Here is a 14,657-nt window from a genome sequence, read left to right as displayed (position 1 = left end):
GGGAAGCTAAGGGGTCATTTTTAAAGGGTCGGGTGGGTTTTTTTTTTATAGGGCCATCGGCGCCATTTTTGAGTGGCAGCCAAAATAGCGCCGATGGCCCGAGAGCGGGAGATCGGTCCCCGCGCCACCACTGGACCACCAGGTAATCGTAAAAAGTTTTGGGGGGGTTTGGGAGGGTGGGGGAAGGTAAGGGATTCGTTTTACAGGGTCGGGGTGGGTTTAGGGGTTTTTTTGGTGTGCCGGTTTTCCCCGCCCTCCCCCCTCCCCCGATTTACGATTTTTCATGATAAATCGGGGGAATGTCTATTGTATCACGACTCTTAACGATTTTTGACGATTTAAAATATATCTGAAGATTGTTTTAAATCGTCAAAAAACGATTCACATCCCTAATAGACAGTTTATGGTAAAAGCTTATGATATATTAATGGTGGTAAATGTGTCCTTGGTATTAGTTTTAGTTGTATCTAAAATTTGGTTTTGTTTTCTCAGTGGTTGCAGTCCCCCTGAGGAAGCAGACACATGTGAAACAGGGGCCGCTTGTTGGGGTCAGACCACAGTGAACATTTGTTGATAGTATTCGAAGAATGGTCATTTCAAGGAGAAGAGATCAATACAAGGAAGTCAGCTGAATAAAGACCAACTAAGGATATGCAAACAATGATGTATATCACTATATAATCCATGTTTTAGTGAAGTAAAAAGTAAAAATGGATGAAAGCCGGATATAGATTGTAAGTGGGTGTATCCACAGGGAATTCATGTGTATGATATTGTACTAAGGCATGAGAAGCATTCTTATATAAACCTTTAGGGTTATATGGCTGACTACCATATTGTATTTGATGCAATGTTTTTAGAGTGTGAATGAGGGGGTTTGTGGGTTTATATTTTAGGACACATTTCCTAAATCACTTTTGAAATTTGAGGTAATAAAATTGTATGCTTTTCTCTTACAAATTGTGTGGTCATTCCATTTTATTACATCATTGTGAACTTTTAGGGATTGGGGGTCAAGTCTTAAAGTGACTTTCTAGTTTTCTTCGGGGTAGGGAACAATTGGTGACTTTTCAGGGTTCTCTCTCTTCTTCTAGTAAGTTGAATTTAGGGGTCCCCCATGGTTCTACCTTATCTCCCCCTTCTTTTTATTTGTTTTTAATTCCATTTGGTAATTTGATTTGGTCATTTGGTTTTTCTCCATTCATTTATGCTGATGACCTACAAATTTTGGCTCATTTAGGAAATTCGCCCAAAGAGGTTCTTGGCAGATTGAATTCTTGTTTACATACCATTTTTCAATGGTTTCATGAAAACAAGTTGGTTCTCAACTCAGAAAAGACTGAGCTATTAAAAATTGGATTAGGCAATATTCCGGTAGCCCTTAGTTTGAATGGACTAAAGCTAACGCCTAAAGATCAGGTTATGTCTCTGGGAGTGATTTTGCACTTTGAATTCTCTTTGGAAAAACATATCTCTCAGGTGGCATGCAATACTTAAACTAGGTTGAAATTATTAGGGCAATTGACCATACATGGGACTGACTGCACTTAAGGCAGTGGCTTATGTCTTTATTCTTTCACAGCTGGATTATTGTAATGAGATATTTTTGGGATTACAGTGAAAATTGATTCAAAAATTGCAACTCATTGAAAATGCTGCTGCTCGAATGGTTTTGGGAAAATCTCGGAGAATTTCAGTCAAACCATTTTGTTGGAACTGCATTGGTTACCTAATGTGGACAGATGCAGGTTCAAGAACTTTGTGTTGGCATTTAAAATTTTAAATGGCTTTGGTTCTCCTTCATTGAGAGGTACTTTGGAATGGCATGTAGCCAAAAGAAATGTACACTCTACAGGAAGATGATATTTGTGTCTCCCTCCAATGAAAAAAAATGTAAATATTCTCATTTGGGTATGAGATCATTTTCCAATGTTATTCCAAGTCTTTGGAATAGTTTACCTGTGGAAGTGAGAGAAGAGGTACCATTTAACATGATTGTGGAAGAGATTAAAAACCTGGTTTATGTCTGTTAACAATTAGTAATTTTTGGTCTTAGGCAGAGCTTCTTTTATCCAGGTAAGGAGGTGGGAGACTGAAAATTGAAGGATAAGCTGTTACGCAGCGTGTTAGTGGATTCCTTTGTAGACAACAGTCTTACCTTAACTCAGGGTATCAGCTGATAACCGGCAGGGAAAGTCCAAGCCAATCCGAGGTCGTGACAGGCAGCAGGTAAACAGAGTCCAATATCAAATCCGGGGTCATGACAGGCAGCAGGCAGAGTACAAATCCAATTCGAGGTCATGACAGGCGGCAGGTAAACAGAGTCCAATATCCAAACCGAGGTCAAAAGAGGCAGTGAGCAGAAAGCAGATAAAACTCCAAACCAGAACAGGGAGCAAGTAACAGGGTCAAACTCTATTCCGTGGTCGAGGCAGGCAGCAGGCAGAGAAGGTCCAAGGCAGTCCAAGGTCAATAACAGCACCGAAAACAAAGCTGTAGCTGAGGCAATGCTGTGCTGGGCTCAGGGGTTTAACTCTTCAGAAGTTCCCGCGCAAACGCAGGAACTTCTGGTCTTGCCGGCGACACGTCAGAGAGGGGGCGGAGCTTAGGCGCACTGAAGCTCGGCGCGTTTTGCCGCTGACAGAACCTGCCATGCTGCGCTGTGGCATGGAAGCCCGGACCTGCCGCCACTGACGGGTAACAGTACCTCCCCCGCAAAGGCCTTCCCCGCTGCTACTGGAGCAAGGTTTAAGAGGAAAACATTGATGAAACTGTTGGAGTAGATGAGGTGCCTGGTCATTACAAGCAGGCTCCCATGAGTTCTCCTCTGGTCCATAATTTTTCCAGGAAATTAAATACTGTAGAATTCCTCTCGATCATCTGGCAGTCCAAGATTTCTTTAACTTCGTATTGTGTGTTGTCTTGAATTATAGAGGGAATGATGGGTTTAGTCCTCCTGGAGGGCCAAGACAAAACTGCAGGTTTAAGCAAAGATACATGAAACACATTATGGATGCGTAAACTGGAGGGTAACTTTAGTTTATAGGTGACCTCACTGAGTTTCAATAGGAAATGGTCCAATGAACCTGGGAGCAAATGTAAGGGATGTTGTGCGTAATCTAAGGTTCCGAGTACTCAACCACACCAAATCCCCTTGCTAAAGTTGCATATCCACTCTCCTAAGTTTGTCGACTTGCTTTTTAGCTTTATTGGAAGCTTGTTGTAAGAGACGTTGTGTCTGTCTCCAAAGCTCCGTCATGGATTGGATAGTTTGTTCTACCGCCGAACAGGAAGAAGGTGCGGTAATAGGAAGCAGAATTTGAGGATGATAACCGGCAGGGAAAGTCCAAGCCAATCCGGGGTCATGACAGATGGCAAGCAAACAGAGTCCAATATCCAATCTTGTGCCGTGACAGGCGGCAGGTAAACAGAGTCCAATATCCAAACCAAGGTCAAAGGAGGCAGCGAACAGAAAGCAGAGCAGGGAGCAAGTAACAGGGTCAAACTCCAGTATGTGGTCAAGGCAGGCAGCAGGCAGAGAAGGTCCAAGGCAGTCCAAGGTTAGTAACTGCACCGAAAACAAAGAAACGCAGGAGGAGCACCAGCACAAGCAAGCTGAGGCGCAGGGGTTTAAATCTTCAGAAGTTCCCGCGCAAACGCAAGCACTCCGGTCTTGCCAGTGACATGTCAGAGAGGGGGCGGAGCTTGGGCGCACTGAAGGTTGGCGCATTCTGCCACTGACAGAAACTGCCACGCCGCGCTGTGGCAGGGAAGCCTGGACCTACCGTCGCTGACGGGTAACATAAGCTGTACTAATAGGTTTGTTGGTCTATGTATTGTTTTGATTTTTAATGGATATGATTTTTTGATGCTTTTGTAATTGTATGTTTATTTTATTTTTGTACATCGCTTTGGGCTTAAATTCGTATCTGTAAAGCGATTAATAAATGCGAATAAATAAATATATAAATTGATGTTGGAACAATGAAGAGATTCTCCTAGGCTAACTGGCCCTTTGGACTGTTTAGCATAGGTGACTTTCAGGGGCCTATGTACTAACACTTGCAAAATAGATAACTCAAGCACATTATGGGATCGATTTTAAGACCCGCACGCACACGTCCATGTATGCATGGTTCCCGGCATGCACACATGGACGCACCAATTTTATAACATGTATGTGCCGGTGCGCACATGTTATAAAATCCGATGGCCGTGCGCACATGTGTGGGCGGCCCGTGACTCTCGCGCATGGGGCGGGGGGGGGCGGAATTTTATAAAACATCGTATGGTAACACCAGTAGGGCTTCCACAATTCCCTCCCAGCCCACTCCAAGGCCCGGCCATGCGCGTAAACCCCAAACTTTACACGCATAGCCCTTTTAAAATCCGGGCTTTTGTTTGCTGAACTTTTCATAGTGCATAGGTGTTATGCATTTCATTATTTTCTTACATTTGTAATAAATTTGCTTTTTATGCACATGCTACAAAATGTGCACTAATTTTTCAAGCTCAATTTTTTTTATTGGATTCTTAGTACAAAGGCTCTCTTATGGACTGAAAGGTCAGGAGGACACAGGAAGCCATGTGTAAAGACCACTGCCCAGTTTTAGAGGTCAAGAGCTGTCACATTTCTTTGGTTTGCTAAACTCCTTAGGATAAGGAACAAAGATTTTTACAGTTATCTTCTGAAAGTTGTTAGGGCAGAGAAGTGGCTTTCATAAAAATCCAGACTTAAACCTCTAAGTTTAAGGTATTTTTTTTCCTGTGGTCTAAAATAAATTGTGCCAGAGAGCATTTTTAATTCCCTTTCTCTGTGTGAAACTTGTCTCTCCATCATCATTCACCTGCCTGCCTGTCACAGTGGGTCTTCCAATGACTGATACTACTGCCAAATTCTTATCTATAATTTTTCAATCCAATAACTTAATTTTCTAAAAATAGCACCTTCCAGCTACACAGAATCTCATTCTTCATATTTTTATTATCACATTCCAATAACAGTGTGGACAATAAGCCAATCAAAATTTAGAATTTTGCCTGGTGGTCCACTAAAGGTTCTTATAAAATTCACATCCCCAATTCAATTTATGAATTATATATGAAGCTCCTACTAAAGAAAAATCTGCTGGGAAGTAACCAAAGTTGGAATTAGAGAAAGGTTTTAGATTGAGGTTCATTGCTGAATGCAAGACATGGGGAGGACAAATTTGCAAAGCCTTTTACCCTTATAAACAACAATTTACCTTGGTAAATGACTTTGCCAAACATTGTTTTCCGCTTCCCAGCTAAAAGCATGCACTGAAAAGCTCATATATTTAGCGGTGTTAAAACGAGATGGGTGGATTTAGGCCTGGGGAAGAAAACAGCACATGTACAAAACTTTTTGAAATATGGAAAAACTATTGTGTCCCTTTATGGTGGCCTGCACAAAAAGGAAGTGAAAAGTATGCAGGTGAGTATAGTGCACAAAGAGAATGATATACTTAAGGGTAAAAAAACATTTTTCAGAAACAGGTTTTTGCATGAAAAATTGCACAAAGCAAACATGCAAAAATCCGCTAAACTTTAGGAATTTTGCATGATTTTGTGCACAAAATTTTTTTTTACAAAATAAATAGTGTAGTCTGCTATATGCCAAAGTTTACTTAAATTCTTCAGTAATGACCTGCTGAGTTGCAAAATCATGTAAAGCCACTCATTTTTGGTGAGTTTTGTGAAAATAGGTACATGAAAACCTGTTTTCACAAAAAAATGTGTACACCTCAAGTTTTTCCTGCCAGCCCTAAAGTAGTGGACTTCAATCACAGTGGAGTGGCCCTAAAAGTGCCTCGTGGCCCATGTGAATTTCCCTCCAAGTGTCACAGAAAAAAACTGGTGATCCAGTGGACTTCTCCCCAGTTGTAACAAGCCTGGCCTGGTGGTCAAGTGGGCCCCACCAACCTAACTCCCCAGCCTCTTGCAGGGGCTAAATGTAGTAGAGTCAAGGAGACTAGGTAAGCCCTGCCTTTCTAAGTATTGTCCCACCCCCCTCTCATGCCTCCCCCCTGATCCTCATGGCCCACCTGAACTTTCTTCATATGGGGCAGGTCTTGTGTAGGCAGGCGCAAACCCCTAGGGCTCCTTTGAATTGTTTTTTATTTTGGAACATTGTTGGGATTTAAAATTCCATTTGGTAAGTCCATTCTTAAGCTCTGTAAAGAATAGTATCAACCCAGGAAACAGAACAACAAACCACCATTATCATCTAAATAGATAGTTTCCTTTAAAATGATAATGTTGATCATGAAGGTACAGAATTATCCAATTAGTGTGAATCACAGGAAAAAACATATTTAATACTAAACTTCGGGCAAATATTTTGATTAAAATAGTAGGCGGACAGGGGATGACCACCCGGTTTCATGACAGATGGGGCTGTCCTGTTTTGTTTTTCTTTTAACTTTGAGACAGGAGCTAATAAAACTGGGATGACTCACTTATTTCTTACAACCCTAGATGCACACTGGCTAGAAGTGTAAGCATGAATTTCAAAAGCTCCAGCATTAAAACTGTGCACATACCTATAGAAAAAAAATATAGAAATGTATTGACTTTCCATTGCTCTAGACCCAGTTGATATTATCCTTTCAGCAGTTCTTCCTCATTTCACTGTTTGAACTATAATTGAATTGATGATTGCTTCTTTCATTTAGTTAGTAGCACTACAGTATCAGTAGAGTAATTAATTTAAGCACCCCTTTTAAATCCTGTTGCTATTGATTACTAGGGCACAGTTAATTCTCTTAAGTAGATTTGCAAGTGAAGTAAAGCATACAGACTGACGTTTACAGCTGTATTATGAGACACTCCTTTATAGTGAATGCTTCAATAGCACTGGAAGTTTCATTTTCTTATGTGGTCAATAATTATTGTTTGCAATATTCTAATTAGTGACCATGCATTAAATGTACTCTTGGATACATTGTATAAGAATATTTCAATCCTACAGTGACCATTAAATTAAAATAACTCTAATAACTTGGGTCATTCAAGAAGAATATTTTTGTAGGTGCTGTACCAACTAGAAATACACCTGGAAGTACTATCCCACTTTTCTTCCATCCTTCCAATTCATATTTATTTAAAAATATATTCTTTTAATAATTAACAATGGAAAGTAATTAGCGCTTTATGTTTTCTTTTCTGCATTGTTTTTACATTTAATACTATTTTATAATGCAATAAATGGTGTGTTTTCAATTTCTGTCTACATTTAACAGTGTTGCTCATGCTCTCTTGTTTTTAGTTTGCTTCAAGATAACAGATAACAGATAAAACGGAGCATGTCATAATGCCTCTATATCACTCCATGATGAGACCACACCTTGAATACTTTGTACAATTCTGGCCACCGCATCTCAAGAATGATATAGTTGCGATGGAGAAGATACAGAGAAGGGTGACCAAAATAATAAAGGGGATGAAACTGCTCCCTTATGAGGAAAGGCTAAAGAGGTTAGGGTTGTACAACTTGAAGAAGAGATGACTGAAGGGGATATGATAGAGGTCTTTAAAATCATGAGAGGTCTAGAATGGGTAAATGTGACCGTATGGCCAGCGCCATTTTGTACGGCAAAACGATTCGAGTGCAGGAGGTCGTTCCCGGACCCCCGCTGGACTTTTGGCAAGTCTTGTGGGGGTCAGGAGGCCCCCCCAAGCTGGCCAAAAGTCCCTGGGGGTCCAACGGGGGTCCCGGAGCGACCTCCTGCACTCCGGCCGTCTGATGCCAGGACTCAAAATGGCGCCGATAGCCTTTGCCCATACTATGTCACAGGGGCTACCGGTGCCATTGGTCAGCCCCTGTCACATGGTAGGAGCACAAGATGGCACCAGTGACCATGTGACAGGGCTGACCAATGGCACCGGTAGCCCCTGTGACACAGGCTATCGGCGCCATGATGAAACCAGCACCGAGGGTGTGAGAGTGCAGGGGATGGCTTCTGGACTCCCCGCTGGACCAACAGGGAGTTTTGTTAAGTCTTGGGGGGGTCAGGAGGGTGGGGGGGTCCGGGAGTGATCTCTTGACGTCGTTTTTCCGTACAAAATGGCGCCGGCCATACAGCGTATGGCCGGCGCCATTTTGTACGGCAAAACGATTCGAGTGCAAGGAGGTCGTTCCCGCACCCCCGCTGGACTTTTGGCAAGTCTTGTGGGGGTCAGGAGGCCCCCCCAAGCTGGCCAAAAGTCCCTGGGGGTCCAGTGGGGGTCCGGGAGCGATCTCCTACGCTCCTGACGTCGGGGGACAAAAAACAAAATGGCGCCGGCGCCATTTCTACAATGCACCGGAGGCCCGAGAGTAAAAGATCACACCGGGACCCCCCCTCTGGACCCCAGGTAATTTAAGGCATTTTGGGGGGGTTCGGGAGGGTGGGGGATTTATTTTAAAGGGTCGGGGTGGGTTTTAGGGATGTTTTAGTTGCCGGTTTTCCCGCCCTCCCCGATTTACGATTTACACGATATTTAAAGAAACAAAACCTTGACGATCCGATTCCCTCCCCCCCCCCCAGCCGAAATCGATCGTTAAGACGATTGATCACACGATTCACATCTCTAATCCTGATGTTTCAGAAGGGATGGCTACTTAAACCTTACGCTCTGTGGAGAAGGCTTCCCCAGACACAAAGGACAAGGGTTGAAGATATGTGAGCCCTAGTCTACTCCCTAGATGAGGTAAGCACCAGTGACAGTGAAGTAGCAGTCACCGAGAGATTTTTACAGAAAGCAAGTATTCAGATACTCTTTATGGGGAGATTGTTTGACCTACCCATCCCACAAGGATGCCAGGGCTGGGACAGCCTGATTCCTAAGAAAAATTACTGACAACAAGACTAAGAAAAAGGATCAAGATCTTAGAGACCTCCCTAGGATCTCCATCTCATGGGACCAGGACAAGCTGGGTGACCATGAATAATCTGGACTCAGGTAGGACTTTTTATGTTTGAGGAAAACGCTCCAACAGAATTCCCATTTGGGCCACTGGGAGAGCTTTGTGCACTTTAAAATTACTTTGGGAAGCTTTACCCAGATAGTACCTGAGATAAGGGACACCTACCAGAAGAGAAAAAAACCACCTTTGTACATCAGTCAGCTATAACTTCACATTTATGGAAAAATGGACTATAATTTAATTGTTAAAGAATCAGTAAACATTTAATTTAACACCCAGTGCTTTGCCCTGCCTGATTTGTCCCAGCATCTTACCCCTTGAGATGCCAGAGCTGCCACCACGCAGGAAGAAAACATACCATCACCTGGGCCATAAATGAGAGCTTCCCCTGACAAAAAGGATCCACCATTGAGATAGAGAGTCATGTATGGGAGGAATGCTAGCCAGATGCATGCCCCGAAGATTAAAAATTAAGTTTGTGTGCCCTTGGGACTTAACCCCCCAAGCAAGGGTTACATAAGTATAAAATTAAAAATTATTTTTAAAATAGTAAATATTATTTTTAGATTATAATACTAAAATCCATTATTGCAAACCCAACACAGTGACTTTTATTCACATTTTTATAATTTCATTTTGCATGAGAGCTACTATTTACTTCCTGTGCATAAATACATTTTATTGAGCTATGGGCCCAGAGATTAAGAAAACAAATAACTAAACATGGAATCATGCAAGAGTTTTAATGTATAGTTCCCTGATTTATTTTGATAAATCACAATGCTTATACATATATTTTTAAAGAATTTTCTCAGTTCCTAGAAACTTCAAATTTAAAATTGGAAAGCACATTTCTTCAGTTTATTCCATCTGATCTACTTTCTGGTTAAACTAGATCCAGTGCTTATCCAGATGAGACATGTGATTGTGTTTCAATTAGAAGACTCTCACATCAGCAACAACTGGGGAAAGTAAATTAGAAAATGCTAAATGAGAACACAGAAAAGGCAATCTCTGCAAGAGCCTGATTTGCAGGACCCAGGCAATCAGCCTGGGGCACCTCATAAATTCATGTTGCTGTCCATGAGCTGCCACTGCCATTCTGCCTGAAATGCATTATGTGTGACAGTTACATAAAATACATCAGTCCATTAAAATTAAAGACAAAGGTCAAGATCCCCAATATTTCAGTAAGCAAAAAGAACTTTAGTGTGGATTGCTTAATACCCAGATTATCAAGAAAATTCTGGTTTTTATTTTTCCATATATGAGAGCCTTATAAAGAGTCTCTCTGGGGATATTCTGTAGCACAAGCGTGCTGCTGAAAATCCCATGTGAGTTATCTTGCTAACTTAGGGGGTCATTTTCAATAGCTTTCGCATGCGAAAAGGGACTTTTCGCATGCGATAGGGTGATCAGGTCGGAGTCGGCCCCAGAAGAGGAAGAGTCAGGGCAGCACCAGGGCCAACGCTGCGGAGACATCGCTGGAGGCGAAAGGTAAGGACCCATATCGCCGTCAGTTTCACAGCGAATAACTACACCTTTTATGGTGTAGTTATTTGGTGCGAAAGCCGCCAGCCAGCGCACCGCAGTGGTGCGATGGCTGCTGGCTTTTGCAGGCCCGCCCCCCGCTTCGCCCCCCTGCCCCCCCCCCCCCCCCGGTACCACACGGTTCACAGAGCCACACAATGATAGAAAATCTAGCCCTTACCTAGCTGTTTTCCTGTGAATATCTACTTCTTTGTATTTATTACAAGTTTATTAAATGCCTGTATGGATCCTAATAATTATTATAATGAAAGATTGCCCAAACTGTAGCCTCACTGTGTTCATAGGATTGCAATCCACCTTTACTCAGCAGAAACAGGTTATCAATTAATTTCCCCTTTTAATGTGGTGTAGGATACTCCGGTCTTGATACTTTCTTCCATGAGTGAGAAAGGGGTTACTTTAAAAGACATCTCCTCTCCATGATCTCATAATTTACATAATCACAAAGAGCTTCCCTGGAGACAGAGGAGAGAGTCAGGCACATAAAAAGAAAATTTAAAAATAAACTTGAAATTAAAAATATTGATTGAAAATAAGAACCACACTAAAAGAAAAAAAAAATGATTTATAATTTAAAGAAAAATTTAACTGGCAAGTAAGAGAAATAAAACAAAATAAAAAAATTAGATTTTTCACAAATTGATCTTTAAATAAACCCTTCGTATATTAAGTAACATTTTTCTGTTTTCCTCAGGAGCCTTCAAGCCCTCCTCTGAGATTTTTAACTGGTATGTATTTTCTCTTTCTTTCTAAAACAACTAACTTTCACTCTTGTTTTTTCTACAGGCTGTTCAAGAAAGTAAACTCACTATGTAATTTATTTTCTTAACCTTACAGATATCTGGATTTTCTTCAAAGCTAAGACATCAGATAAATAAATGGTGTACTTTGTTTTTCTGAAGTTTATTAAGCAATTTTACTAATCAAGAATTTGATTCTTTTCTTCCAATTGGAGTTAATTTTCAAAAGGGCTTATGCACATAAAACTGAGTTTGGGGACGATAACTTTGAAATAGCCGCGTGGGTGCAATTGTACGTGCGTTTGCTGGCTTGCAGTCAGAGATGCATCCATTTTATAACATATGCGTGTATATGTGCACATGTTATAAAATAGCCTGGATGTGCGTATATGTACACACAATTCTAAGTGGACACGGCCACGGGCGCGCAAATGCCAACTCTACCATATAAGTGGGGGAATTTTATAAGGGACACACACCACCATAGCTAGTTTTCCTAGTTCATTCCCAGTTCGCCCAGTTTAGAGATACGACTTTTAACCCCCTCTAATTTATTAACTTCCCTTTCCCCCTGTTAGTCCCAACCCTTAAAACCCCGCTGACTAGCCTAGACTTTTTTGTTTTTTTATTTATATGCCATCCGTAGCAGTAGTAAAGTTATGTGGCAGGGGAACCTGGCACGTACCAGTGTGGCTAAGTATTTATGCACACATCTCTTGGGCTTCTCCAACACACCCACAGTCCACCCACGGCCTACCCTTTTTTCTAATCTTTTGACTTGTTCGCGTAGCAGGAAATACATAGTAGGAAATGAAATGAAATTTCCTATTTCATTCCATTTTGTTCTCAAGCAAAATGATTGAAAGTATGATGAAATTATGTTGGTTTTCACATTTTGTTCTGAAAATAAAAATATTGATCCATCAGGCCTAGGTTCCAAGCCCAAAGCCAGGGCCTTGCATAGGGAATAGGCCGAGGTCCAAAGCAGGGGCCTCATCCTATGCTCGAGCATGACACTAGGGCCTCATTTAGGTATAGGCCATGACCCTACACAAGAGCCGTGGCCTAGGGCCAAGTGCAATGCTGGGGTCTCGACCAAGGCCCAGGCTTAATGCCAGGGCATTGACCAATACCCCCAAAATTGAAAAAACATTCCTGCTTCATTGGGGTTTCAGCAACAAGGTCCAGGCCCAGGTCCGACACCGGGATCCCTGGAACCAGGTCCCAACACCAGGCTTGGGTCGGACCTAGGCCTGACACCGGGGTCTTGGCCCAGTCCCAGCCCCAATGCCAGAAATGATGTCATCTGCTAGGAGTGTGTGTGCGTGCTTGTGTGTAAGAGTGCAGCTGAATAGGGTTCACTAGGGGGTCGGGTGTGTATGAGTAGAAATGACTGGGAAAAGAGTTGTGCATGGTGGTGAAATGACAGAAAAAATGAGTAGCATAACCTTGTTGATACTCAGGAAACAACATTTGAGGAGGGAGAGAGAGAACAGCGGAGGAGAAGGAGGTACCATTAGAAAGAGTATACAGGACAAGGTCAGTTTTTACATTTGTCTGAGGAGAAAGTATTATGCAGGTTTAGGTTCAACGGGGAACCTATGTGAGCAGTTAGAGCAGGATATGTGCCCTTCTACTCAAAGAAGCCATGCCTTGCCAGTACATCTCAAGGTCATTGCATCCCTGGCCTTTTTTGCCACTGGCACTTTCCAGACACCTCTAGGAGTTCCGGCAGGAATAAGCCAGTCAGCAATCTTCCTATGTTCAGATCACATTCTGGCAGCTTTTCTCAGGAAAACACATCAGTATATATATTTCTTATATAGTGACAGCAAAACCACCAAATTATAACAGATTTCTAACAAATTGCACATTTCCCCTTAGTTTTGGGGGCTGTCAATTACACATATGTTGCTATAAAACTACCTGCATGCAACAAGGCCACATTCTAAAACCATGAGAGCTTCCACTCCATCCACATGCACATGGTCTGCAATGCCAAGGGGATCATCATGGATGTAGTGCCCAGATTTCCAGAGTCCTGACATAATGCCTACATGCATTCACAATCAGGAATTCATGACTACTCCCAAACTGGCCATAAGAACATAAGAACATGTCATATTGGGTCAGACCAAGGGTCCATCAAGCCCTCATCCTGTTTCCAACAGTGGCCAATCCAGGCCATAAGAACCTGGCAAGTACCCAAAAACTAAGTCTATTCCCTGTTACCGTTGCTACTACTAGCAGTGGCTATTCTCTAAGTCAACTTAATTAATAGCAGGTAATGGACTTCTCCTCCAAGAACTTATCCAATCCTTTTTTAAACACAGCTACACTAAATGCACTAACCACATCCTCTGGCAACAAATTCCAGAGTTTAATTGTGCATTGCATGAAAAAGAACTTTCTCCGATTAGTTTTAAATGAGCCACATGCTAACTTCATGGAGTGCCCCCTAATCTTTCTATTATCTGAAAGAGTAAATAACCGATTCATATCTACCTGTTCTAGACCTCTCATGATTTTAAACACCTCTATCGTATCCCCCCTCAGCCGTCTCTTCTCCAAGCTGAAAAGTCCTAACCTCTTTTGTCTTTCCTCATAGGGGAGCTGTTCCATTCCCCTTATCATTTTGGTCACCCTTCAATCTCTGTACCTTCTCCATTGCAATTATATCTTTTTTGAGATGTGGCGACCAGAATTGTACACAGCATTCAAGGTGCGGTCTCACCATGGAGTGATTCAGAGGCATTATGACATTTTCCGTTTTATTCACCATTCCCTTTTGTTGCGCCTCTGCCCGCGGCTGCTCCGCGGACAGGGCCTTACCTTTTTCCGCGGCTCGGTCTGCCACTGAGCTGCGTTGCCTCCTCCTTTGCAGCCTGCTGCCATTGGCCAACCCTCCTCTCATTCTCGACCGGTGCCGCACCTCCGATCGCCATCGGGGGAATTCCACCCGCCGGGAATCTCCTTTCTTCTCGGCATGTGCCACAGCTGGAGCTCCTCCACTTCAAGTGCTGCCACCGATTTTCCTCGTGGCAGGGAGCCGCCAGCTTCGTCTCCTCTTCCGCGGAGCCTGTCCAGCCCCAGCGCTGCTCCTCTTCAGCGGCAGGAGCCGCCTCTGGCCTTCTCTCTCACTCCTCAATATCGTGCAGGCCTTGGCTCCACCCCTCTATGCTCCAGGACTCCCTCTAGAGGCTGGCCGCATGGCTCTTCTCCTCTTTTAAAGGGACAAAGTTGGAAGTTCCTCTTCAGCCTTCCCAGATGACGTTTTCAGGGCTCTTCCTGTTCCTGCCCTATAAAAAGGTGCTGCTTCATTCTTTCAGTGCCTTCAGATGGATCAACATCCTTCAAAGAGTCATCCTCGGAGTTCCATTGTCTCCAGCTTCCATGCTCGGAGTTCCACTGTTCCAACGTGGTTATCTTCAAGCTCC

At 42.8% G+C, this 14,657-nt stretch overlaps 1 long non-coding RNA gene across 1 annotated transcript in view; it reads left to right on the top strand.

Moving 5' to 3' along the window:
• The window catches only part of LOC115088193, a 161,643-nt gene extending 160,695 nt beyond the window's left edge, over positions 1–948 (top strand). Inside the window, exon 4 of the long non-coding RNA XR_003855722.1 lies at positions 493–948. This is a non-coding gene — a long non-coding RNA (uncharacterized LOC115088193). The remainder of the gene's footprint in view (positions 1–492) is intronic.
• Positions 949–14,657: the final 13,709 nt, after the last annotated feature.

This window comes from Rhinatrema bivittatum, chromosome 3 (assembly GCF_901001135.1).
Source record: "Rhinatrema bivittatum chromosome 3, aRhiBiv1.1, whole genome shotgun sequence".
In the NCBI taxonomy this organism is placed as follows: domain Eukaryota; kingdom Metazoa; phylum Chordata; class Amphibia; order Gymnophiona; family Rhinatrematidae; genus Rhinatrema; species Rhinatrema bivittatum.
Note: the sequence above shows the minus strand (reverse complement) of the source record. Positions and strands in the feature narration are given on the sequence as shown.